Source organism: Marmota flaviventris, chromosome 4, assembly GCF_047511675.1.
Source record: "Marmota flaviventris isolate mMarFla1 chromosome 4, mMarFla1.hap1, whole genome shotgun sequence".
In the NCBI taxonomy this organism is placed as follows: Eukaryota; Metazoa; Chordata; class Mammalia; order Rodentia; family Sciuridae; genus Marmota; species Marmota flaviventris.
This window is the reverse complement of record NC_092501.1, coordinates 81671648-81699474: the sequence shown is the minus strand read 5'-3', so window position 1 is coordinate 81699474 and position 27827 is coordinate 81671648.

Here is a 27827-nt window from a genome sequence, read left to right as displayed (position 1 = left end):
GCACTAAGTCCTGATGAATCCAAATTTAAAAATTTAGAGTAAAAAGGGTTATTTTAAGTTTTATCTTTGGGGAATATATACCCCTTCCCAATTCCCTCTTTTTGCTTTAATAAGTACATTTTAATAGTTTGATGAGCTCTTTCAACTATGCCTTGTCCCTGTGGATTGTATGGGATTCCTGTTATATGAATAATGCCAAATGATGAGCAAAATTGTTTAAAAGAGGTAGAAGTATAACCAGGGGCATTATCTATTTTTAACTGTTTTGGAATGCCCACAGTGGCAAAAATTTGTAAGCAATGAGCTATAATATCTTTAGATTTTTCTCTGGCATGAAGGGAGCACATCAAAAATCCAGAAGAAGTATCAACTGTAACATGCAAATATTTTAATTTTCCAAATTTTGGCAAGTGTGTGACGTCCATCTGCCAAATATGGTTAGGTATCAATACTCTAGGATTGATTCCAAGATTAACTTGTGGTAAAAAGGTCACACAATTTTGACATTGTTTTATTATTTGTCTAGCTTGTTCCTTAGTTATTTTAAAAGGCTTTTGTAAAGTATTAGCATTGACATAGAACTTTTTATGAAAATTTGTAGCTTCTTCTAGTGTAGAGAAAATATGATTGTCATGTGTAATTTTATCTGCTAAATCATTGCCCAAACTAAGGGCTCCAGGAAATCCTGTATGTTCCCTGATATGTCCTATAAAGAATGGATCTTTTATATTCCAGGTTAGACTTTGCATAGTGGAAAGCAAAGAGAAAACAGTAGAGGAAGGGGAAATCCTACCAGCATCTTCAAGGGATACTATAGCATTAACTATATACTGACTATCGGAAAATAAATTAAATACAAAATGTTTAAACATCACAAAAGCTTGTAATACTGCATTAAGCTCTACCTTTTGAGCTGATTGTTTGGGTACTAAAAATGTAAAAGTTTGATCAGGTGTAACTATTGCTGCTGTACCATTATTTGACCCATCAGTGAATATATTTGGAGCATTCATGATAGGTGTTTTTCTTGTCATTTTTGGAAAAAATTACAGGATGCAATGACCAAAAAGACAATAAAGGATTAGATGGTAAGTGGTTATCAAATGAAACATTAGATTTGCACATGATTATTGCCCAAGTATTTAACTCATTAGCTAACTCATCAATTTGATTCATAGTATATGAAGTAATAATTTTATTGGGAGAAATTCCAAACATTCCCTTTGCTGATTTTATTCCTTTGAGTATTAATTGTCCTACAGCCTCAGGATACCTAGTAAGAATAGTGTTAGGAGAATAAGATAAATGTATCCATAATAATGGACCTTCTTGCCAAAATACTCCTGTAGGATATTTTTTGTTGGTAGTACAATAAATAATAAAGGGAAACTTATATCAATTCTATCCAAATGCATATTTCCATATATGTTTCAATGATTTTTAATGCCTTTCTTGCTTCAGTCATTAACACTCGGGGTGAATTTGGATCTGATGGACCTTTTAGGATATCAGATAAAGGTCCCAACTCTCCTGTTGGTATACCTAGATAAGGCCTTATCCAATTTATGTCTCCTAATAACTTTTGAAAGTCGTTAAGTGATTTGAGTTGATCTACTCATATTTGAAATTTTGGTGGATGGACGATGGTTGAGGATAATAGAACTCCTAAATAATTAATTGAAAATTTTAATTGTACTTTATCTATTGCTATCTCTAGATTATAATTTTTTAATAAGTTTGTAAGTGTGGCATAACATTCTAGCAATGTGTTTTTATCTTTGTGTGCTAATAATACATCATCCATATAGTGAAATATTTGTAGTTCATGATTTTGATTTTTAAGTGGCTGGATTACTTTGTTAACATAAATTTGACACAGAGTTGGGCTGTCAGCAATCCCTTGAGGGAGTACTTTCCATTCATATCTCTGATCTAGACCTTCATGATTCATTGCAGGGATAGTAAATGCAAAATGTGGACTATCCTCAGGATGAATTGGAATTGAAAAAAAAAATCTTTAATATCTATAACTAAAATATACCAAGTTTTTGGCAAAGAAGACAATTGAGGAATCCCCGATTGAGCAGGACCCATAATAACCATCTCATTATTATTAATGTCTCTTAAATCTTGCAATAATCTCCATTTACCAGATTTCTTTTTGATGACAAAAATGGGAGTATTATGGGGAGATACAGAAGGTTGTATATGTCCTTCCGCTAATTGTTGTTTGACCAGGTCATGGGCTGCTTGTATCTTTTCTTTAGTCAGGGGCCACTGAGGAACCCATACTGGTCTTTCTGATTTCCAAGTAATTTTTATTGTCTCAGTGGCCCCTTCTGAAAATCCAACCCATGTCTGTCCATTCCTTGATCTATTTGTATTGGTGCTGCTATACCTTGTTCTTGTTTTTCTAATCTTTTTCCTTTCCTAAAACCTTGTCTAGTCATAATAGTGGATGCATTTTGATTGATGTTATTTGTTAATGTCAAACCTAATTGATCTAGGACATCTCGACCCCATAAATTTATGGGAAGATGATACAATACATATGGCTGTATAGTTCCTTCACATCCTTCAAGATCCTTCCATTGCACTTCTATGGGGATTAGTCGCCACTCCTAGGCATTGAAGCATTTGATTGGCTTGTTGTAATGGCCAATGTTTTCGCCATTCTTGACGAGAGATGATGCTAAGGTCTGCACCTGTATCCAGTAGCCCATTAAATTCATGTCCTTGAATATTTAGTTTTAGCATGGGGCGAGAATCTAAATTTAAAGAAAGCATAGCCCAATCTACACCTGTGGAGCCTAATCCCTTGGGAACTCTTTCTACAGTAAGACTGGAAAATTTATCATGTAGGCTGGGTATTATTAGTAACTGTGCTCTTCTATCTCCTGGTGAAATTACTGATATATCCTTTGGAGAACTGGCTATAATTTTTATTTCACCTTCATAATCAGGATCAATTACCCAGGACTTATCATAAGTCCTTTTAGAGTAGAAGAGCTGCATTCCAATAATAAACCTACTGTTCCTTTGGGAAGAGGTCCTTTTACCCCTGTGGGAATGATTTGAACTCCTATCTCTGGAGTTAGTACTGTTCTGGTGGAGGCACAGATGTTCAACCCTGTGCTCCCTCTGGTTTGTCTGATGAGGGATCTAATGGACAATGTGTCCTGGGCGCTACCCTGATGGTGTTGCTGGGTTCCTCCAGTGTTCCGTATATTTGTGGTCTTGGGCCCCAGAGCATTGGGCCCCCCTGTCCATTTTTTGGCAATGGAGCCCGATGCCTTTCTCCATAATATCGTGGATAGACAACTGGTCCTTTTTTGTTTTTTGATAATGGAGTAACCTCTATGGTGGTTTGAGAACAGCAATCATTATCCCAATATCTCCCTCTACGGCATCGGGGGCAAATACCCGGTATTCTACTCCTTTGATACCTAGTTTTGTTAAACCCTCCTCCTATGGGGCAATTCATTTTAAAATGTTCTGTTTGTTCACAATTGTAGCATGTTTTTGGCCTGGTATCTAAAACCTGTTGTACTGCAATTGCCATGACTTGCCCTTGTTCATTAATGTCTCTACATAATTTAATATATGTGTTTAAATCTTCATGTTTCCATGGTCTAATGACTTCTCTGCACCAATGATTCACTTGCTCATAAGCCAGTTGTTTTATTAGTGGCATTGCTTGTTCTGTATTCCCAAAAACTCTGGTAGCTGTTTGAATAAGCCTATCTACAAATTCAGCAGAAGGTTCATTAGCTCCTTGTATTACCTTAGATAATTGACCTTGTAAACCTCCATGTCCTTGTAAAGTCTTCCATGCCTTAACTGCATCTGCAACAATTTGTGCGTATACACCAGAATCATATGCAATTTGTTGCTGCTGATCCTCATAAGGTCCCTTTCCTAACAACATATCTAGATTTCTCTGAGGATAACCAGCTGCTGCATTTCGCCTAGCCGTCTCCTTGCAAAATTCCTCATTGGCAACCTTCTATAACAGGTATTGTCCTCCATTTAGCACAGCTTTACACATATTAGCCCAATCTGCTGGTGTCATATTCAAGTTGGTAATGGATTCGACCATGCTTACAGTGAAGGGTGCTTGAGGACCATAGGTTGTTACCGCCTCTTTTAGCTGCTTCACTGTTTTGAAATTTAAAGCATGGTGAATTCGCTGCCCTCCTGCCTCAAGTACAGGGCATGTTAATATTTGAGATCTTGTCTCAGGATCCCAACTATCAACTGCAGGGGTTGGGGGCCTCACAGCATATGGAGGTGGCCTTGTTAGTTGGACACTTACGTTCTCTGGTGATAGAAAGGTGTTAGTAGCAGTCTCCTGTTGTAACTTTTCCCCTGATGGCTTTTTCTGCTTTACACATTCTTTCTCTGTCTGACTAGCCTGAGAGGCCTTCTCTTTTACTTGAATTTTTTCCTCTGTCTGACTAGTTCGAGAGACCTTCTCTTTTACTTCAATTTTTTCCTCTGACTAGCTCGAGAGGCCTTCTCTTTTACTTGAATTTTTTCCTCTGTCTGACTAGTTCGAGAGACCTTCTCTTTTACTTCAATTTTTTCCTCTGACTAGCTCGAGAGGCCTTCTCTTTTACTTGAATTGTTTCCTCTGTCTGACTAGCTCGAGAGACCTTCTTTTTTACTTGAATTTTTTTCTCTGTCTGACTAGCTCGAGAGACCTTCTCTTTTACTTGAATATTTCTACTATAACTATAATACAACCCAAGAAGATAACCCCAAACAAAACTGAAACAGAATGAAACAAAAGTGGAACAACAGAAAATCATTATAATAGCCTTTCTATCCTCCTGAAATGTCCATCTGTTCATTCTCCCTATCTGTTCCTCAGATGTGAGCAGTTTTTCTTCCATCTTACACATCTCCAGGGACAGGCAACTTAAAACAAAAGTGAAGCAAAACAAAATAAGAATCTTAAAATGGCTACCCATCCTCTCACCCTGCCCTCAGGGGCGAGCAGTTTACCTTATCACTTACCCTCAGTCGTTCCCCATACGGGCCACCAAATGCCGCAGTCTGGCTGGGCACAATTCAGGAGCCACTTGTCAAAAGAAATGAACTTTATTTTTAGAACCACACAAGCCAAACAAAACAGCTCCTCAGGAAAACCTTCAGAGCCCAACTGCCACCACTGGCTTCCCACAAGCCTCTCAACCTCCCCCCCTCCTCCTGCTCTTGAGGCCGATTGGCTGGGTCACGTGGGCAGAGCCAAAGAAGTCCCCCAATAAGCAGCTCCATGGTCTGAAAGGGCGGGGAAACAGCCCAATGAGCATCACCACAGAGGAGCCAATCAGTTGGCAGCTAGAAGTTGCTGGGGCCGCTGTGAGCCAATCATCAGCTGACAGCTGGAAGTTTGCTGAGGCCCCTTTCGGCTGTGGCTCTCAACAGGTTAGTTTTAGGGTTAGGGCGAGGGTTTTCATTAGGGTTAGGGTAATAGGTTTAGATGTCAGGTTAAAGATAGGGTTAGGTTTAGGTTTTCCTTAGGATTAGGTTTAGAATTAGGGTTAGGGTTTGAGCTAGCTTAGATTTAGTTTTAGAGTTAGGTTCACTGTTAGTTCTAGGATTAGGTTATGTTTAGGCTTAATGTAGGTTTAGCTTTAGATCTAGTGATATCATTAGGGATAAGTTTAGGATTAGGGTAATGGGTAGGGTTCGAAATAGTGTTAGGGCTAGGGTTAAGGTTAGGATTAGGGCTGTGGTTATGGTTAGGGTTAGGCCTTGGGTTAGTGTTGGGGTTCGGTTAAGTGTAAGTGTTAGCAATTAAGCCAGGTTTATGGCTAGGGCGAGGGTTAGGTTTTCAGTCTGGGCTAGCGTAGGTTTAGGGTTAGGTTTAGGGCTAAGGTTAGCATTAGTTTTAGGGTTATGGTTAGTGTAATGGATAGAGTTAGAGCTAGGGTTTGGGCTAGGGTTATAATTAGGATTAGGGCTACAGTTAGGGTGAGATTTAGTGTTTGGGCTAGGGTTATGTTTAGAGTAAGGTTTAGGGTTTGAGCTAGGGTTAGAGCTAGAATGAGGGTTAGGGTTAGGGTTAGGGCTAGGTTTAGGTTTAGAGTTATTCTTAGGGTTAAATTTAGGGCTGTAATTATGGCTAGGTTTTGTGTGAGGTTTAGGGCTAGTGTTAGGTATATGGGTAATGTAAGAGCTAGAGTTATGATTTTGGCTAGATTTAGAGTTCGTCTAGTGTTAGGGTTAGTTTTTTGGCTATGATAAGTTTTAGAGCTAGGGTTTTTGTTAGGGTAAGTGTCAGGGTTAAGGTTAGGATTAGGTTTAGGTTTAGGTCCAGAATGAGGACTAGGTTTAGGTCCAGGGGTAGAGTTAGTGTTTGGTTTAGGTTAAGGGATATTGTTAGGGCTAAGGCTATATTTAGGATTAGGTTTAGGTCTAGGTCTGGTGTTAGTGTTAAGTTTAGGGTTAGGGTTACTGGTAGGGCTTTTTTTAGGTTTTAGACAAGGGTCAGGGTATGGTTTAAACCTAGGTTTAGTTTTAGGGTCAGAATAAAAGTCAGCATTAGTTTTAGGGTTTGGGTTGAGTTTGGAGCTTAAAATGAGGGCTAGGTTTAGGACTAGTAAAAGAGTTAGGGTCTGGGGTAGGCATAGAATTAGGGTTAGGTCTAGTGTAGTGATAGGGTAAAGGTCTGATTAAGTGTAAAAAATAGGGTTAGAGCTAAGATTAGGACTAGGGATAGGTTTAGGGTTAGGGCCAGGGTTATGGTTAGGGTTAAAGCTAAGTTTAGGCCTTGGATTAGTGCTAGGTTTTGTGTTAGTTTTAGGACTATTGCTAATTTAAGAACTTGCATTACAATTAGGGCTAGTTTTAGGGTTAGGTTTACAGTGAGGTCTAGTGTTAGGATTAGGTTTAGGGATAGGGTGATGTGTAGAGCTAGAGTTACCTTTAAGGTCAGAGTGAGGTTTAGTATTAGTTCTAAGGTTAGGTTTAGGACTCAAATTAGGGCTAGGGTTAGTGCTAGGTGTAGGGTTAGTGTTTGGTTTATGTTAAGGGTTAGGGTCAGTGCTATGGCTCAGTTTTGCTTGAGGGCTAGGGCTAGGGTTAGGGCTAGTTTTCAAATTAGCATTAGTGTTACAGCTAGTGTTAGGGTGTGGTTTAGGCTTAGGGTTAGAGTTAGATTTAGAGTTAGGTTTAGATATAGGTTTAGGGCTACAGTGAAGGTTAGGGCTAGCGTAATGATTAGGGTTTAAGTTATCATAAGAGATAGGGTTAGACCTAGGAATAGGGCTAGGACGAGAGTTAGAGTTAGACTTAGTGTTATGGTTAGATTTAGGGCTAGAATTAGGGCTTAATAAGGGCTAGGATAGCGATTAGGATTAGTATTAAGGCAGAGCCTAGGTTTATGGTTATGGTTAATGATTAGGTAAGATTTTATAGCTAGCTTTAGTACTAAGGTGAGGCTTAAAATTAGGGTTAGGTCTATGGTTAGGTTTAGGTTTAGGATTAAGGCTAAGATTAGGACTAGGATTAGGGGTAGACTTTGTTTTAGGTTTAGGGCTTCGTTAGGGCTAGGGCTAATGTCATGTCTAGGGTTATAGTTAGAGATAGTTTTAGGGTTAAGATTGTTAGGGTAGGATTATGTTTATGAATATGGTTAGGTTTAGGGTTCAGGTTAGGTTTAGGGTAATGTATAGGTTAGGTTTAGGAATAGGTTTAGGGTTATCCTAGGGTTAGCATTAGGGTTACGGTTAGGATTAGGGTAATGGATAGGGTAACAGCTCGGGTTAGGACTAGCATTATGGTTATTATTAAGGCTAGGGATAGGGTTGGGTTTGGAGTTATAGCAAGGGTTAGGGTTAGGTTTAAGGTAAAAATTAGGGCTAGATTTAGGGTTATGGTTAGTGTTAAAAGTAGTGTTAGGGGTCCGATTAGGGACAGGTTTTGGGTTAGGTTAGGGCTAGGTTTAGGGCTTCAGCTAATATAAGAACTAGTGTTATGATTAGAACTAGTTTTAGGGTTAGGTTTAGGTTTAGGTTTTGAGTGATGTTTAGAGCTAGGGTTAGTGTTAGGGTCAGAGACAGGGTCAGGGTTTGTTTTAGGTTTAGAGATAGGACTCTAATTAGAGCTAGGTTTAGGGCTATGTGTAGGCTAAGGGTTTGGTTTATGTTAAAGGTTAGGGTTAGGGTTATGGCTTGGTTGATTTCTAGGTCTAGGGCTAGGTTAGTGTGAGGTTTAGGATTAGCATTAGTATTTTTGCTAGTGTTAGTGAGAGGTTTATTTTAGGGTTAGGGTTAGCTTTAGAGTTTGGGTTAGATATACAATTAGGGCTAGAGCTAGAGTTAGGGCTAATGTAAAGGCAAGTGATAGGAATAAGGTAAGAGATAGGGTTAGCACTAGAAATATGACTAGGGCGAGAGTTAAAGTTAGACTTAGGGCTAGGGTTAGGTTAGGTTTAGGGGAAAATTAGGGCTAGGAGTAGGTCTAGCATTTGTATTAGGTTTAGGCCTAGTTTTAGGCTTTGGTTTAGGTTTAGGGATAGTGTTAGCTTTAGGGGAAGGGATCGGGTTAGAGCTAGTTTTAGGCCTAGGTCGAAGGTTAGAATTTCAGTTAGGGCTAGCGTTGTGGTTTGGCTTAATATGAAGGCTATGTTTAGGCCTAGGATGAGGGCTAGGGATTTTTTTAGGATTATGGCAAGAATTATGGCTAGGGCTAGGTTTAATGTCAGTTCTAGGCTTACATTATTGATAGATTGAGGGTTAGATTTATGGCTAGGCCAGTGTAAGTGTTAGTTTTAGGGTAAGGATCAGGTTTAGAGCTAGGGGTATTATTAGGGTTAGAATTAGATTTGGGGTTTGGTTTAGGTTAGGGTTTAGGTTTAGAGCTTGAATTAGCATTAGGGTTTTGTTAGGATAATGTTGGTTTAGTTTTAGGGTTCATGTTAGGTGTAGGGTAATTGATAGTGTTAGACTTAGCAAAAGGGTTAGGGTTAGGCCTAGGGTTAGGCCTAGGGTTAGCCTTAGGTTTATGGTTGTGCTTAGGATAATGGATATGGATAGGATAGGTTTAGGGCTAGGGTTGTTAGTATTAGGGCTGGCGTTAGGGCTAGGCCTCGGGTTAGGGTTAGGTTTAGGTTTAGGGTATGGTTTAGAGTTTGAGCCAAGGTTAGTGCTAGGGCAATGTTTAGGGTTAGGGTTAGGTCTTGGATATAGTTATGGTTAGGGTCAAGGTTAGTGTTAAGGTTAGTGCTAGGCTTATCTTTAGGTTTAGGGTATTGGATAGGGTTTGATGTCATGATAGGGTTAGGGTTAGAGTTAGGTTTTGGCTTAAGGTTAGTGTTAGGGATAGGTTTCGGTTAGGTTTAGGGTAATGGTTAGGGTTTAAGCAAGGGTAAGCTCTATGGCAAGGGTTAGGTTTATGGTAAAGTCTAGGTTTAGGGTTGGGGTAGATTTAGGGTAAGGGCTATGGTTATCATCAGGGTTAGGGTTAGGGTTAGGGTAATGTGTAAGTTTAGATCTAGGTTAGGGCTAGGGTTATCATTAAGGTTAGGGTTAGAGTTAGGGTAATATGTAGGCATAGAGCTAGGGTTAGGTATAGGGTTAAGTTTAGGATTAGGACTAGGGTTAAGGTTAGGTTTAGGGTTTAGGCCATGGGTTAGTGTTAGGGTTAGGTTAAATTTAAGGTTTAGGGACTGAGCTAGTGTTTGGCTTATGATACGGATTAGGGTTAGAGTCAGTGTGAGAATTAGGGCTAGGGTTAGCATTAGGGTTAGGGTTAGGGTTAGGGTCATGGATCGAGTTAGATGTAGGTTTTGGCCTATGGTGATGGCTAGTTTCAGGGTTAGTAATATGACTAGGTCTAGTGTTAGGGTTATGTTTTTTGTTAGGATAAGATTTAGAGCTAGGGTTTTTGATAGGGTAAGGGTCAGTGTTCGGGTTAGGGTTAGGTTTATTGTTAGGGACAGCATTAGGACTAGGGTTTTGTCTAGGGGTAGGATTAGTGTTTGGGTTAGGCTAAGAGTTATTATTATGCCTAGGGCTAAGTTTTTGTTTAGGGCTAGGCCTAGAGTTATCACTAGATGAAGAATTAAGTGTAGGTCTAGGTCTAGGTTAGGGTTAGTTTTATGTATAGGGTTATAGCTAATGCCAATGTTAGGGTCGTTTTAGGATTAGGGTCAGGTTTAGAACTATGGTTAGTGTTAGGGTCAGAATAAGGGTCAGGGTTAGGGTTAGGGTTTGAGATAGTGATAGACCTAGATTGAGGGTCAGGGTTAGAACTAGTAATAGAGTTTGGTTTTGGGTTAGGATAAGAATTAGGTTTAGGACTAGGGTAACTTTAGTTTTAGAGTTTGGCTTAGGGTAAGGGATAGGGTTAGCACTAGTGTTAGGGCTAAGGTTAGGGTTAGGGTTAGGGCTAGGGTTAGGTATAGGGTTAGGGTTTAAGCTAAGGTTAGAGCTTGGATTAGGGCTAGGCTAAGTTTTGTGTTAGCTTTAGGGCTAAGGCTAATGTAAGAACTAGGGTTATATTTAGGGCTAGTTTTAGGGTGAGTGTTACATCTAGGTTTAGTGTTTTAGTTTTAGGCCTAGGGTAATGTTTAGGGTAATGGATAGGTTAGGGTAATTGAATGTGTTAGGGTTAGGCCGAGGGTTAGCATTAGGGTTAGGATTCGGGATAGGGTTAGGGTAATGGATAGGGTTAGAACTAAGGTTAGGGCTGGGGTTATTGTTAGTGTTAGGGTTAGGTTAATGTTAGATTTAGGGTTAGTGCAAGGATTTAAGTTAGTGTTAGTTTAGGGTAAGGGTTAGGACTTGGTTTAGTTTTAGATTTAGGGTTAAAGCTAGGTTTGCGGCTTGCATTAGGTCTAGATTTTGTGTTACATTAGGGCTAGTGTTAGGGATACAGCTAATATAAGGACTAGGGTTATTATAAAGGCTAATTTTAGGGTTAAGGTTAGGTCTAAGTCTACTTTTATGGTTAGGTATATTCAGGGTGATGTTTTGAGCTAGGGTTAGTGTTAGGTTCAGAGACAAGGTCCTGGTTAGTTTTAGGGTTGGGGATAGGACTCGAATTGGTGGTAGGCTTATGGCTAGATGTAGGGTTCAGATTTGGTTTAGGTTAAGTGTTAGGGTTAGTGTTATGGCTCATTATGTTTTAGGGCTAAGGCTAAAGTTAAAAGTTTTTTGTTTTTTTTTTTTTTGTTTTTTTTTTTTTTACGATTAATGTTAGTGTTATTGCTAGTGATAGGGTGAGTTTTGGCTTAGGGTTACATTTAGAGATATGGTTAATTCTAGGACTAGGGCTATGGCTATGGTTAGGGCTAAGGTTAAGTCTAGTGTTTAGGTTTCGGTAAGGGATAGGTTTAGAACTAGTAATAGAGATAGGGCGATTGCTAGAGTTAGTCTTGAGGCTAGGGATTGGGTTAAGTTTAGGGCTAAATTAGGGCTAAGAATATGTCTAGGATTGGTGTTAGTGTTAGGCCTGGGGTTAGGGCTATGTTTAGGATTACATTTATGGTTAGGTTTAGGGGCAGGGATGGGTTATAGCTAGGTTTAGGGCTAGTATGATGATTAGAATTTTGTTTAGTACTAGGGTTAGGTTTGTGTTAGAATTAAGGCTAGATTTGGGCTTAGAATGAGGGCTAGGGTTTGTGTTAGGGTTAGGGCAAGTTTTAGGGATAGGGATAATATCAGGTTTAGGGTTACGGCTAGGGATAGTTATAGGGTTAGGTTCATGGCTAAGTCTAATGTTAGGTTTATGGTAAGGGCCAAGTTAAGAGTAAGGTGTATTCTTAGGGTCAGGGTCAGGTTTCTGATTTGTGTTAGATTAATTATTAGGGTTAGGGCTCAAATTAGCATTAGGGTTAGAATTAGGGTTAGGTTTATGAATAGGTTTAAGTTTAAGATTCAGGTTAAGATTAGGGTAATGGTATGGTTAGGGTTAGTGATAGGGTTAGGGTTAGGCCTAGGGTTTAGCATTTGGGTTAGGGGTATTTTTAGGGTACTGAATAGCATTAGAGCTAGGGTTAGGGCTAGAGTTTTGGATAGGATTAGGGCTAGAGTTAGGTTTAGGGTTAGGCTAGGGTTAGGGTTAGGGTTTTTGTTAGATTTAGGGTACAGTTTAGGTTTTTAGCTAGGGTTAGTGCTAGGTTGAGGGTTAGGTTTAGGATTATTTAGGGATAAATTTAGGTTAAGGTTTGGGTTAGGGCTAAGGTTTTATTTAGAATTAGGTTAATGGATAAGATGAGATGTGGGGTTAGGGTTAGGGGTAGTTTAAGTTTAGGGTTATTGTTAGGGTTAGGGCTAAGATTATCATTTGAGTTAGGGTAATGGATAGGGTTAGATGTCAGTTTAGGGTTAGGGGTAGTTTTAGGTTTAGGGATAGTGTTATTGTTTGGGAAGGGTTAGTGTTAGAGTAAGGGTTAGGGTTTTATCTAGGGTTAAGGCTACAGTGAGTGTTAGGTTTAGGGTTAGGTCTAAGATTAGGATTACAATTTGGATTAGAGCTAGGATTATCATTAGGGTTAAGTTTCGGTTTAGGGTAATGGATAATTTTAGAGATAGTATTAGGGCTAGTGTTAATATTATGATTAGGCCTAGGATTAGGATTAGGTTTAGGGATAGGGATAGGGTTATGTTTAGGTTTCGGTTTTGGGTTTTATCTAGGGTTAGGTCTAAGACGAGGGTTAGGGTTAGCATGAGGGTTAGGCTTAGGGTAAGGCATAAGGTTAGGTTAGTGTTAGGATTACACTTTGGGCTAGATGTAGGCCTAGGATTAGGAGGAGTGTTTGTGTTAGGTTTAGAGCTAGTTTTAGTGCTATGGTAATGTGAGGGTTATGTTTAAGGTTATGGCTTTGTCTAGTGTTAGGTTTAGGTTTCTGTTAAGATCAATTTTATAGCTGGGTTTAGTGTTAGTGTCAGGCTCTGTGTTTGGATTAGTGTTAGGGTTAGGGCTGGAGTCAGAATTAGGATTGGTTAAATCTAGAGGTAAGGTTAGTGTTTGGCTTAGGTTAAGGGTTTTCATTAGACCTAGGGCTAGTTTTTGTTCAGGTCTTCGTTAAACATATGGCTAGATTTAGGATTATGTTTAATCTAGAGCTAGTGATAGGGTTAGGTTTAGATATAAGGTTATGGGTATGGCTAGTGTTAGTGTTTGGTTTAGGTTCAGGGTCAGAATAAGGGTCAGGGTTAGGGTTAGGATTTGGGTTATGGATTAACAAGAATGAGGGCTAAGTTTTGGATTAGTAATATGGTTAGAGTTTGGGTTAGACTAAGGATTAGTTTTAGGACTAGGGATAGCATTAGGGTTGGGGATTGGCTAGGGTTAAGGATAAGGTTAGAGATAGGGGTAGAGCAATGCTTCGGGTTAGGGTTAGGGCTCATGTTATGGTTACGCTTAGTTTGAAAGCTACGGTTAGGTATCAGATTTGTGCTAGGTTTTGGATAGCATTATGATTAAGGTTATGGCTAGTGTATGATCTAGGGTTATGATTAGAACTAATTTTAGAGTTAGGGTTAGGACTAGGTCTAGGGTTAGGGTAAGGTTTAGGTTTAGGGTGATGTTTAGAGGTAGGGTTAGTGTTCATGTCAAAGAGAGGTTCAGGGGTAGTTTTAGGGTTAAGATTAGGACTCGAATTAGGGCTAGGCTTAGGGATCGAGGTAAGGTTAGGGTTTGCTTTATGTAAAAGTTTAGGGTTAGTGTTATGGCTCAGTTTTGTTTTAGGGCTAAGCCTATGGTTAGGGCTAGTTTTAGGATTAGTGTTAAGGTTAAGGCTAGTGTTAGGGTTAGGTTTAGGAGTAGAATTAGGGTTAGATTTAGAGTTAGGTTTAGATCTAGGGTTAGGGAAAGGTGTAAGATAGGGCTAGTGTTATTCTAGGCTGTGGCTAGGAATAAGGTTATGGTAAGTGATAGGGTTAGAATTAGGACTAGGGCTAGGTAGAGAGTGATAGTTAGTCTTAAAGCTAGAGTTGGGTTAGGTTTAGGATTAGGGCTAGGGTTAGGGTTAGGGTTAGGGTTTCAGATAGGTTTAGGGTAAGCAATGGGGTTATAACTAGGTTTAGGGCTAGGGAAATAATTAGAATTAGGGTTAGGGTTATTATTAAGGCTAGGTTTTGGGCTAGGATATAGAGCTACTTTTCATGTTAAGGTTAGGGCTGCCATTAGAGCAAGGGCTAATATCAGGTATAGAGTTACAGTTAGGGATAGGTTTCGGGTTATGTTTATGGTTAGGTCTAGTGTAAAGGTTAGATTTAGAGAAAGGGTCAAGTTTACAGCTATGTGTATTATTAGGGTCAGTGTATGGCTGAAGGTTTGGTTTAGGTAAAGGTTTAGGTTTAGGGCTCGTATTAGCATTAGGGTTAGAGTTAGGGTTAGGATAATCAATAGGCTTAGGATTAGGGTGGGACCATGGATAGGTTTAGGAATTGCGATAGGGTTAGGGTTAAGCCTAGGGTTAGCATTAGGGTTAGGGTTATGTTTAGGGTAATGGATAGAATTAGAGCTAGGTTTAGGGCTAGGGTTATGGTTAGGATTAGGGCTAGAGTTACAGTAGTGGATATAATTAGAGCTATGGTTAGGGCTATGGTTAAGGTTAGGTTTAGGGCTAGTGTTAGGTTAGGTTTTGGGATAGGGCTAGGATTATGTTAAGGGTAAAGGTTAGGCTTTGAGCTAGGGTTAGATCTAAAGCGAGTCATAGGGTTAGGGTTAGGGCTAGGGTTACACTTAGGGCGATGTTCAGGCCTAGGAATAGGGCTAGATTTTGTGTTAGTTTAGGCCTAGGGTTAGGGCCATGGGTAATGTAAGAGATAGGGTTATGATTAGGGCTAGTTTTAGGGTTAAGGTTATGGCTAGATCTAGTGTTAGAATTAGTTTTTTGCTTAGGGTTAGCTTTGGAGCTAGGATTATGTTAGGTTCAGGGCCAGTGTTCAGGTTAGAGTTAGTGTTGTGATTAGTGCCAGAATTAGGACTAGGGTTAGGTCTAGGAGTAGGGTTAGTGTTTGGGTTAGGTTAAGGGTTATTGTAAGGGCTAGGGCTAGGGTTAGGTTGTTGTTCAAGTCTAGAGCTAGAGATATGGCTAGATTTAGGATTAGGTTTAAGTCTAGGGCCAGTGTTAGGTTTAGGTTTAAGTATAAGATTACTGGTAGGGCTAATGTTAGCTTTTGGTTTCGGGTTAGGGTCAGGTTTAGACCTACAGTTAGTGTTAGGGTCAGAATAAGTGTCAGGGTTAGGGTTTTGGTTTGGGTTAGGGTTAGAGCTAGAATGAAGGTTAGAGTTAGGACTAGTACTAGGGTTAGGGTTTGGGTTAGGCTAAGGATTAGGGTTAGGATGAGAGTTAGCATTAGGTTTAGGGTTTAGCTATAACATATACCTACCATAACCATAAACCTACCAATACCATAACCTAACCCTAATCCTAACCCTAGCGGTAAATCAAAGCCTAACCATAATACTAACCATAACTCTAATCCTAGCCCTAATTTAGCCCTAACCCTAAACTTAATCATATCCCTAGACCTAAGACAAACTCTGACTCTCACCCTAGCCCTATCCCTACTTCTAACCTTATCCCTTACCATAACTCAAAGCCTAGCCCAAACCCTAGCCCAAACCTAGCCCAAAACTTAGTGCTAGCCCTATATCTAAATCTAAAACTAACTCTAAATCTAACCCTAAACTTAAACCTAAACCTCACCCTAACACTAGCCCTAACACTAATGCTAATTTGAAAACTAGCCTTAACTCTAGCCACAGCACTCAAACAAAACTAAGCTATAGCCCTAATCCTAACCCATAACCTAAACCAAATTTTAACACTACTCCTAGTCCTAACCCTATCCCTACAACTACTACTGACTCTGACTTTGACCCTAAAACTAAACATAGCTCTAAATATCACCATAACCATAAATGTAACCCAAACACTAGACCTAGCCCTAAACCTAACCATAAAACTAGACTGAATTGTAAAGTCAGTTTTTACATTAGCCATAGCCCTAACCCTAACACAAAACCTAACCCTAATCTGATTGCTAACCCTAGCTTTAACCCAAACCCTAAATATAACCCTAGCCCTAACCCTAACCAAAACCCTAACCTAGCTCTAACCCTATTCTTTACCATAAGCCAAACCCTCAACCTCATGCTACCAGAGTTCTAACACTAATCCTTAGCCTACCCCAAACCCTAACCCTATTACTAGTCCTAACCCTAGCCCTCATTCTATCTCTAACCATATCCCAAAGCCTAAGCCTATTCCTGATCCTTATTCTGACCCTAACAGTAATCCTTGGTCTAAGCCTGACCCTAACTCTAAACCGAACCATAATACTAGCCCTACCGGTAAACCTATACCTAACCTAACCATAATACTAGCACTAGACCTAAACCTAATCCTATATATAGCCATAACTAGCCATAATCAAAAATCAGGGTCTTTCATTACCCATAGCCCTAACTCTAGCCATAAATCTCACACAAAACCGAGCCCTAACCCTAGACATAAGCATAAACCTAACCAAAACTCTAGCCCAAACCCTAACCCTATAACTTGCCCTAGCCCTAACCCAAGCTCAAACTCTTACACTTACCCTAAACATAACTGTAGCCTAACCCTAAACCTAAACCGAGCCCTAATCTTAACTGTAACCATAGCCCAAATGTTGGATATAAGTTTATCCACTACTTTAAACAGAGCACTTAACATAATGCTAATCTTAGCCCTAACCATAATCCTAACCCTAAACCTCGCCTTAGCCCTAACCTTGCTCAACTTCTAACACTTAAACTAAACTAGCCTTAACTCTAACACTAACCCTATGCCTAACCATAACTCTAGCCCTAATCCTAAGCTTAACCCAAGCCCTAACGCTGGCACTAACCCTATCCATTATTCTAAACATAAGCCTAACCCAAATGCTAACCTTAGGCCAAACCCTAACCCTATCCCTAACACTAACCCTATAAATTACTCTAAACCTAACCTTAATCTTAAACCTAACCCTATCCATTACTCTAACCCTAAAACTCACCCTAACTCTAACCATAAAACTAACCCTATTTGTAAAGCCAGTTCTTAACCCTAAAGCTAATTTCAGCCCTAACCCTAAACCTTAAGCCAAACGAAACCCTAACCCAACTCTGAACCTAATAATACACCTAGCTCTAAACCTGACACTTACATTAAACCTAACACTAGACCTAGCCATAATCCTAACCCTAACACTACCCCTAAACATAACCCTAGACCTGACATTAGCCCTAGCCCTAATCCTAGCAATAACACTAACACAAACCCTAGTCCTTATCCTAGCCCTAAACCTAGCCTAAATCCAATCCAAAGTTTTCACCCTAACCCTATCCTAAATTTTAAAGCTCATCCTAGCCATGAACCTAGCTATAATCCCAACATTTTTTCTGAAAGTAACTCTAAACCTAACAATAACACTAACCCTAACTCTAGTCCTAATCATAGACCTAACCCTAACACTACACCTAACACGAAACCTAACCCTCACCATAGGACTAACCATAGCTCAAAACCTAATATTTACCCTAAACCTAACCCTAACTTACCCTAAACTAGAGTAACTACCCCTAACCCAAACCCTAACCCTAACTCTAACCCTAATCTTAACCATAAACTTAGCACTAAAACTAGCTCTAAACCAAAATATTATCCTTATGATAATTTTAATTGTAATGCTAACCCTAGGTCTAGGTCCTTATTGCTGTCTGAAAATCTCTCCATTACCCTAAACCTACCCTGAACCCTAAACCAAAACGTATCCATTACCCTAAGCCTCACCCTAACGCTCATTTTATCCCTATCCATAAACCTTAACCTAAAACAAATCTTAAAACTGATCCTTCCTTAAAAATACACCTAGGTCTAAACCTGACCCTTACACTAATCCTAACTCTTACACTAGAGCTAGACACAACCCTAAACCTAAATCTACCCCTAACTGTAACACTGGACCTGATATTAGCCCTAGCCCTAATTCTAGACATAACCCTACAACAAATAATAGCCCTCATCCTAGCCCTTAACCTAGCCTTAATACTAACTCTAACCCTAACCCTAGACCTAACTCTAATTCTAACCCTCACCCTACCTCTAAACCTAGCAATAACAACATATCTAACCCTAAACATAATCATAACCCTAGTCATAATGCTAGGCCTATGCTGAACACTAACCCTAGCCCTAATCCTAGCCCTAATTTAGCCCTATCCCTAAAACTACCCATAACCCTAGCTCTAAGACTAACTCTAACTTTCACACTAGACCTATTCCTAGTTCTACCCTATTCCTTACAATAACCCTAACCCTAGCCCTAAACTTAGACATAACCCTAGCCATAACCCTTGCCTTATCTTTATTCCTAGTCCTAACCCTAGATCTAACCCTAACAATAAATCTAACACTAAGCCTAAGCCTAAGCCTAAACTTAACACTAGCCCTAACCCTAACACTAATCAAAAACTAGCTCTAACCCTATCCCTAGAGTAAAACAAAACCGAGCAATAGCCCTAACACTAAACCTTAACTTACACCAAACCCTAGCACTACACCTAGACCTAACCCTAACCCTCATTCGAGTCCTAAACTTAAACTTAATACTAACCCTGACTCAGACTCACATTTTAACACTCACCCTAGCTCTAAAAACCACCTTAACTTTAAACCAAAACCTGACAGTAACCCCAGCCTCATTTCAAGTCCTAACCCTAACCCTGAAACTAACCTGACTGTGACTATTAACCTAACACTAACACTAGCTATAAATATTACACTAACCTTAAACCTAATCCTAACACTAGAGGTTTAACACCTAACAATAACCAAAAGATGAACAGGACAAGTTTAGTTCTTACATTAGCCATTGCTCCAAACCTTTCCCTAAACCTAACACAAAACTAGCCCTAATCTGATCCCTAAACCTAGCTTTATCCCTAACCCTTGCCCTAATCCAAGCCCTAACCCAGATCTAATCCTATCTCTTACCCTTAGACAAACCCTAACCCTAACACTAACCCTAATCCTTAACCTGACCCAAACCATAACCATATTACTAGTCCTAACCCTAGCCCTCATTCTAGCTCTAACCATAACCCAAACCCTAACCCTAACTCTGACCCTTATTCGGACCCTAACACTAATTGTAGGTCTAAACCTGAACCTAATCCTAATCCAAACCCTAAGACTACACTACAGGTAACCTTATACCTATACCTAACCCTATCACTGGCCCTAGACCTAAACCTAATCCTAAATCTAGTGATAACTCTAGCCCTAGACCTAAACAAATCTTAGTCCTATCCCTAACAGTAAACCTTAATCTAATCCAAACACTAACCCTACCCCTATACCTAACCTTGTCCTAATTCTGGCTTTCACCACAACCCTAACTCTAACCTGAAGACTGACCCTGACACTAACACTAAACCTAGCTCTAAACCTGACAATAAACCAAAATCTAAACTTAACATTAGACCTAGCCATAACCTTTACCCTACAACTAGCCATGATTAGAACTCTATATCTTACCCATAGCACTAACCCTAGGCCTAAACCTAACACAAAACCTAGCCCCAATCAAAACTGAGCTATACCCTTATCCCTAACCCTTAATTTAAACAAAATCCTAACTACACTAAGTCCTAACCCTATCCCTATAACTAATACTTACCCTGACTCTGACCCTAAATCTAACCCTAGCTCTAAACATCACCTTAATCCTAAATGTAACCCAAACACTAAACCTAGCCCTGACCCTAACCATAAAAGTAGCCCGAATTCTACAGCCATTTCTTACATTAGCCATTTCCATAACCCTAACACAAAACCTAACCCTAATCTAAGCCCTAACCCTAGCTTTAACTCAAACCCTAAATATAACCCTAGCTCTAACTCTAACGAAAACCCTCACCCTAGTTCTAACCCTATCCTTACCCTAAGCCAAACCCTCACCATAATGCTACCCTAGATCTAACCCTAATCTTTAGCCTACCCCAAACCCTAACCCTATTACTAGTCCTAACCCTAGCCCTCATTCTATCTCTTATACAATCCCAAAGCCTAAGCCTAACCCTGATCCTTATTCTGGCCCTAACACTAACCCTAAGTCTAAGCCTGACCCTAACTCTAAACCGAACCCTAATACTAGCCCTACTGGTAAACCTATACCTAACCTAACCATAATACTAGCACTATACCTAAACCTAATCCTAAATATATCCATAACTCTAGTCCTAGCCCTAAAAAAATCTTAGCCTTAGCCCTAACATAACCATTAACCTAACACAAAGATTAACCCTACCCCTAGACCTAACCCTAGGTCTAATTCTGGCCCTAACCCTGACCGCAATGCTATCCCAAACACTGAACCTATCCTAAAAAAACCCTAGCTCTAAACCTTATTCTAACCCAAAACCTAAACCTAACTATAGACCTATCCATAACCCTAACTCTAAAACAAGCCATAACCATAAACCAGGCTCGTTCATTACCATAGCCTTAAAGCTAGCCATAAATCTCACACAAAACCTAGCCCTAACCCTAGCCATAAGCATAACCCTAACCAAAACACTAGCCCAAAACCTAACCCTAATGCTTGTCCTAGCCCTAACCCTAGCTCAAACTCTAACCCTTACCCTAAACATAACCCTACTCCTAATCCTAACCCTAGCCCTAATCCTAACTGTAACCATAGCCCAAATCTTAGATCTAACTTTATCCATTACCTTAAACAAACCCTGACCTAATGCTAATCCTAACCCTAACCCTAACACTAACCCTAACTCTCCCCTTAGCCCTAACCCTAGTTCAACCCCTAATACTTACCCTAAACTTAACACTAACATTAAAGCTAACCCTATGCGTAACCCTAACTCTACCCTAATCCTAAGCTTACCAAAGCCCTAACACTAACACTAACCCTATCCATTATTCAAAACACAAGCCTAACCCAAATGCTAATCTTAGGACAAATCCTAATCCTACCCTACCATTAACCTATACATTACTCTAAACAGAACCCTATACATTACACTAACTCTAAAGCTCACCCTAATAGTAACTATAAAACTAGCCCTAATTGTAAAGCCAGTTCTTAACCCTAATGCTCATTCTAGCCCTAACCCTAAACCTTAACCCAAACCAAACCCTAACACAACTCTTAACCTTATCATACAGCTAGCTCTAAACCTGACCCCTACACTAAACCAACTCCTCACACTATCCCTAACCATAACCCTAGACCTGACATTAGCCCTAGTCCTAATCCAAGCCCTAACCCTAACACAAACCCTAGCCCTCATCCTAGCCCTAAACCTAGCCTTAATCCTAACCTGAACACTCACCTTAGCTCTATCCTGAATTTGAAATCTCATGGTAGCCACGAACCTAGCTATAACCCCATCAATTTCCCTAAAACTAACTCTGAACCTAACACTAACACTAACCATAACCCTAGCTTTAACCATAGACCTAACCTTAACACTGACCCAAACACTAATCCTAGCCCTCATTTAGGCCTACCCCTAACCATAGCCCTAAGACTAACTCTCACCATAGCCCTATTTCTATTTCTAACCCTAGCCCTAACCTTAGCTCTAACCCAAACCATATCCCTAACCCTAGATCTAAACATACCTCTAAATCTAACTCTAACCTTAAGCTTAACCTCACCATAACACTAGCTATAACACTATTGCTAATCTTAAAATTAGCCCTAACCATAGCCCTAGCCCTAAAACAAAACCGAGCTGTTGCTCTAACCCAAAACCTTACTCTATAGCAAACCCTACCCCTTACCTAGCCATAACCCTAGCATTAATTTGAGTCCTAGGCCTAAAACTAACCCTGACCCTGATTCTTATCCAAACACTAACCCTAGCTCTAAATGTCACCCTAACCTTAAAACTAATGCTAGCACCACTCCTAGCCCAAACCCTAACCATAAAACTAACCCTAATCGTAACCCTAGTTATTACATTGTCCATAGCCCTAACCCTAGCCCTAACCCTAACACAAAAATAGCTCTAATCCAAGCCCTAACACTAGATTTAACGCTAACCCTAACCGAATCCTAACCCTAAACTTAGACTTAACCCTAGCTCTAACCCTATCCTTAACCTAAGTCAAACCCTATCCATAATGATAACATTAGTCCTAATCCTAATCGTTAGACAAAACCAAACGCTAAACCTATTTCTAGTCCTAAACCTAGCCCTCATTCTACCTCTAACCCTAACCCAAAATCAAACTCTAAACTTTACACATATTCTGACCCTAACACTAATTATAGGTCAAAACCTGACCCCTAGCCTAAACCAAACCCTGAAACTAGCCATAACAGTAAACTTATACCTAAACCTAACACTAACACTAGCCCTAAACCTAAACCTAATCTTAAATATAGTGATAACTCTAGCCTTAGACCTAAATAAAAACTTAGTCCTATCCCTAAGAGTAACCCTTAACCTAATCCAAACACTAACCCTACCCTATACCTAACCTTGTCCTAATTCTGGCTTTCACACTAATCCTAACTCTAACATGAATCCTGACCCTGACACTAACGCTAAACCAAGCTCTAAACCTGACAATAAACCAAAATCTAAACTTAACACTAGACCTAGCCATAACTGTTACCCTACAACTAGCCATAATTAGAACCCTAAATTTTACATTACCCATAGTACTAACCCTAGGCCTAAACCTAACACAAAACCTAGCCATAATCTGAGGCCTAAACCTAACTTAGGAATATCCATCACCCTAACCCTAGCTCTAAACCTAACACTAATTCTCACCTTAGTCCTAACCCTAGCTCACAGCCTAACCATTAGCCTAAACATAACCCTAGCCCTATCCCTACCCATAACCCTAACCCTAGCCCTAATCCTAAACTTAACACTAGCTCTAACACTAGCCATTACCCTATCTCTAACGCTAAATGTAATGATAAATCTAGCCCTAACCCTAACCAAAACCCTAACACAAAACATAAACCTAAGCCTAGACCTAATGCTAAACCTAACCCTTGCTTTACCCTAACCCTAACCCAAAACCTAACACTTACTATAAACCCAATAGTAAACCCAGCTTTAAAACTAAACTTAACCCTAAGCCTAAGCTTAACCCAAAAGCTAACCTTACATCTAACCCAATCTATTACTCTAAACCTAACCCTAAACCTAATAAAACCCTAGACCTAGCCCTAAACCTAACCCTGACCATAAACATAACACTAACCCTAGACCTAACACTAAACCTAACCCTTACCTTAGGACTAACCAAGCTTAAAACCAAACATTTACCCTAAACCTAACCCTAATCTACCCTAAGCTAGGTTTACTAGCCCTAACCCAAACCCCAACTCTAACTCTAGCCTTAATCTTAACCATAAACTTAGCCCTAACCCTAGCTCTAATCCTATACATTATCCTTATGATAATCCTAATCGTAATGCTAACCCTAGGCCTAAGACTAACTCTAACCCTATTGCTGTCCCAAAAACTTTCCATTACACTAAACCTACCCTGAATCCTAAACCTAATCCTATGCATTACCCTAAGCCTAACCCTAACACTCATTTGAGCCCTATCCCTAAACCTTAACCTAAAACAAATCTTAAACCTTATACTGACCCCAAAAATAAACCTAGGTCTAAACCTGACCCTTACACTAAGCCTAACACACTAGAGCTAGACACAAACCTAACCCTAAATCTACCCCTAACTGTAACTCTAGACCTGACATTAGCCCAAGCCCTAATTCTAGACCTAACTCTACAACAAACACTAACCCTCATCCTAGCCCTAAACCAAGCCTTAATCATAAGTTTAACCCTAAACCTATCCCTAACTCTAATTCTAACCCTCACCATACTTCTAAACCTAGCTATAACAACATCCCTTACCCTAAACATAACCATAACCCTAGTCCCAATGCTAGGCCTAAGATGAACACTAACCCTAGCCCTAATCCTAGCCCTATTAAGCCCTATCCCTAAAACTAACCATAACCCTAGCCCTAAGACTAAATATAACCCTCACCCTTGACCTATCCCTATATCTAAATATATCCTTTATTGTAACCCTTATCCTAGCCCTAAACCTTGCCTTATCCTTAGAAGTAGCCTTAACGTTAGATCTAATGCTAACCCCAAATCTAAACCTAACTCTAAGCCTAAGCCTAACATTAACAAAAGCATTAACCATTATGCTAGCACTAACCCTAAACCTAGGACTAAAACAATACTGAGCAATACCCTAACACTAAATCTTAACTTAAACTAAACACTAGCAGTACACCTAGACCAAATCTAGCCCTAATTCAAGTCCTAACTCTAACCTTAAAACTTACCCTGACCCTGAATCATGTCTTAATATGCTCCCTAGCTCTAAACACCACCCTAAAATTAAACAAAACCGTAACTGAACCCCTAGCCTTTATTTGAGCCCTAACCCTAAAACTAACCCTGACTCTGACTCTGACCATTACCCTAACCTTAGCACTAACTTAACTCAAAAACTAGCCCTATACTGAACCATAACCCGAGTTTAAAACTAATCATAACCCTAACCCTAGCCCTAATCATAACCATAACCCTAGCCCTAAACCTAGCTCTAACCCTATCCATTGCCATAATCATAACCATAACCCTAATGCTGAACCCTAAGCTTAAACTTAACCCTATCTCTAATCCTAAACCTATCCATTACCGTAAACCAAACTTAAGCCCTAAACCTCACCCTATCATTACCCTAACACTAACCACAATGCTAATTTGAGCCATAATTTTAAACCTTAGCCTATCCCAAACCCTAACCCAGACCCTGACCCTAAAAATACCCCTAGATCTAAACCTGACCCTAACCCTAAACCTAACCCTTACACTACAGGTAGCCATATACATAACACTAGATATATCTTTAACTAAAACTGTAGACCTCATATTAGCCCTAGCCCTAATCCTAGCCTTAACCCTAAAACAATCCCTAGCCCACCTCCTAACCTTAAACCAAGACTTAATCATAACCCTAAACCTAACCATAACCCTAACCCTAACCCTAATTCTAACCCTCAGTCTATCTATAAACCTAGCTAAAACGTGATTCTTTAGCCTAAACTTAACCCTAACCCTAACCCTAATGCTAGGCCTAAGATGAACACTAACCCTAGCCCTAATTCTAGCCCTAATTTAAACCTATCCCTAATCCTAACCATAACCTTAGCCCTAAGACTAACTCAAACTCTCACACTAGCCCTATCCCTAGTTCTAACTCTATCCCTTATTATAACCCTAACCCTAGCCCTAAACCTAGATATAACCCTAGCCATAAACATTGCCTTATCTTTATTCCTAGTCCTAATCCTTGATCTCATCCTATCTCTAAATCTAACACTAACCCTAAGCCTAAGCCTAACATTAACAGTAGCCCTAACCCTAATACTAATCATAAAACTAGTTCTAACCCTAATCATAGCAGTAAAACAAAACCAAGCAATAGCCCTAACACTAAACCTTAACTTAAACCAAAACCTAGCACTACACCTCGACATAACCCTAGCCCTAATTCAAGTCCTAACTTTAACCTTAATACTAACCCTGACTCTGACTCATATCCTAACACACACCCTAGCTCTAAACACCACCCTAAATTTAAACCAAATCCTTACAGTAACCCTAGCCTTATTTCGACTCCTAACCCTAATCCTACAACTAACCCTGACCCTGACTATTAACCTAATATCAACACTCACTCTAAATATCACCCTAACCATAAACCTAATCCTAACACTAGAGGTTTAACCCCTAAACATAACCCAAAAATTAACTCTAATTGTAACCCTAGTTCTTACATTAGCAATTGCTCTAACCCTAGCCCTAAACCCAACACAAAACTAGCCCTAATCTGAGCCCTAAACTAAGCTTTAACCCTAACCCTTGCCCTAATCCAAGCCCTAACCCTAGCTCTAACCCTATCCCTAACCCTAAGCCAAACCATAACCCTAATGCTAACCCTAATCCTTAACCTAACACAAACCCTAACTCTGTTACTAGTCCTAACCCTAGCACTCATTCTAGCTCTAACCATAACCCAAACCCTAACCCTAACCCTGACCCTTATTCTGACCCTAACACTAATCATAGGTCTAAACCTGAACCTAACCCTAAACCAAACTCTAACACTAACCCTCCCGGGAATTTTATACCTAAACCTAACCCTAATTCTAGCCCTAGACCTAAACCTAATCCTAAATCTAGCCATAACTCGAAACCTAGACCTAAAGAAAAACCTAGACCTAGCCGTAAAAATACCCTTAGACTAAGCCAAACTAGCCCGAGTCATAACAAGTTCTTACATTAGCTTTAGCCCTAACCTATCACAAAACCTAGCCCCAAACCAAGCCTTAACCTAGCTGAACCGAAAAGCTAATCCTAACCCTAACCATAGTTTTAACCCAAGTCCTAACCCTAGCCCTAGACCTAATCCTTAGCATAACCCTAGCCCTAACCCTAGCTCTAACTTATCCATTACCCTAATGATAACACTAACCCTTATGCTAACCCTAGGCCAAATCCTAATCCTATCCCTAATCCTAAACCTATCCATTACCCTACACTATACCTGAAACCTAAACGTAAAACTATCATCACCCTATCCTTAAAAATAATGCTAATTCGAGCAATAAACCTAAACCTTAACCTAACAAAAATCCTAAACCTAATAATATCCCTAACTTTCAACCTGACCCAAACCATAAACTTAACCCTTACAAGAGACCTAGCTATAATCCTAAAATTATCCCTAACTGTAACCCTAGACCTGACATTAGCACTAACACTAATCCTAGTCCTAACTCTAACACAAACCTTAGCCCACATCCTAGCCATAAACCTCGCCTTAATCATAAACCTAACACTAACCCTAACCCTAATTCTTACCCTCACCTTACCCCTAAAACTAGCTATAATCCCATCCCTTACCCTAAACCTAAATTTAACCCTAAACCTAACACTAACCCTAGCCCTAAACTTAAAACTAACCCTAACACTAAACCTAGCCCTAATCCCAGGCCTAATTTAGCCCTATCCATAACCCTAACGCTAACTCTTACCTTAAGACTAACTCTAACTCTCACCCTAGCTCTATAACAAGTTCTAACCCCATCCCTTAACATCACCATAAACCTAGCCCTAAACTCAGCCCTAACCCTACCCCTATCCTTGGCCCTAGCTCAAACCCTAGATCTAAACCTAACTCTAAATCTAACCTTATACCTAAGCCTAAAACCTCACATTAACACTAGACCTAACCCTAACACTAATCCTAAAACTAGCCCTAACCCTACCCTAGCCCTAAAACAAAACCGAGTCATAGTCCTAACCCTAATTCTTAACTTAAACCAACCCTAACCTTACACCTAGCCCTAACCCTATCTCTAATTCTAGTCCTAACCCTAACCTGAAAACTAATCTGGACCCTGACTCTGACCCTAACTCTAATCCTAGCTCTAAACATCATCATAACCATAATCCTAACCCTAATATTAGACCTAGCCCTTACCCTAACCTTATAACTAGCGCTAATCATAACCCTACTTCAGACATTACACTTAGCCTTAACCCCAGCCCTACCCTAACCCAAAGCTTAGACTTAATCCAAGTCCTAAACCTAGCTTTAACCCTAAATTTAATTGTAACCCTAACCTAAACTAAAGCCCTAATCTTGTACATAAACCTAGCCCTAATCTTAGGTCTAACCCTATCCATTACCCTAATAATAACCCTAACCCTTATGCTAACCCTATGCCTAAACCTAACCCTATC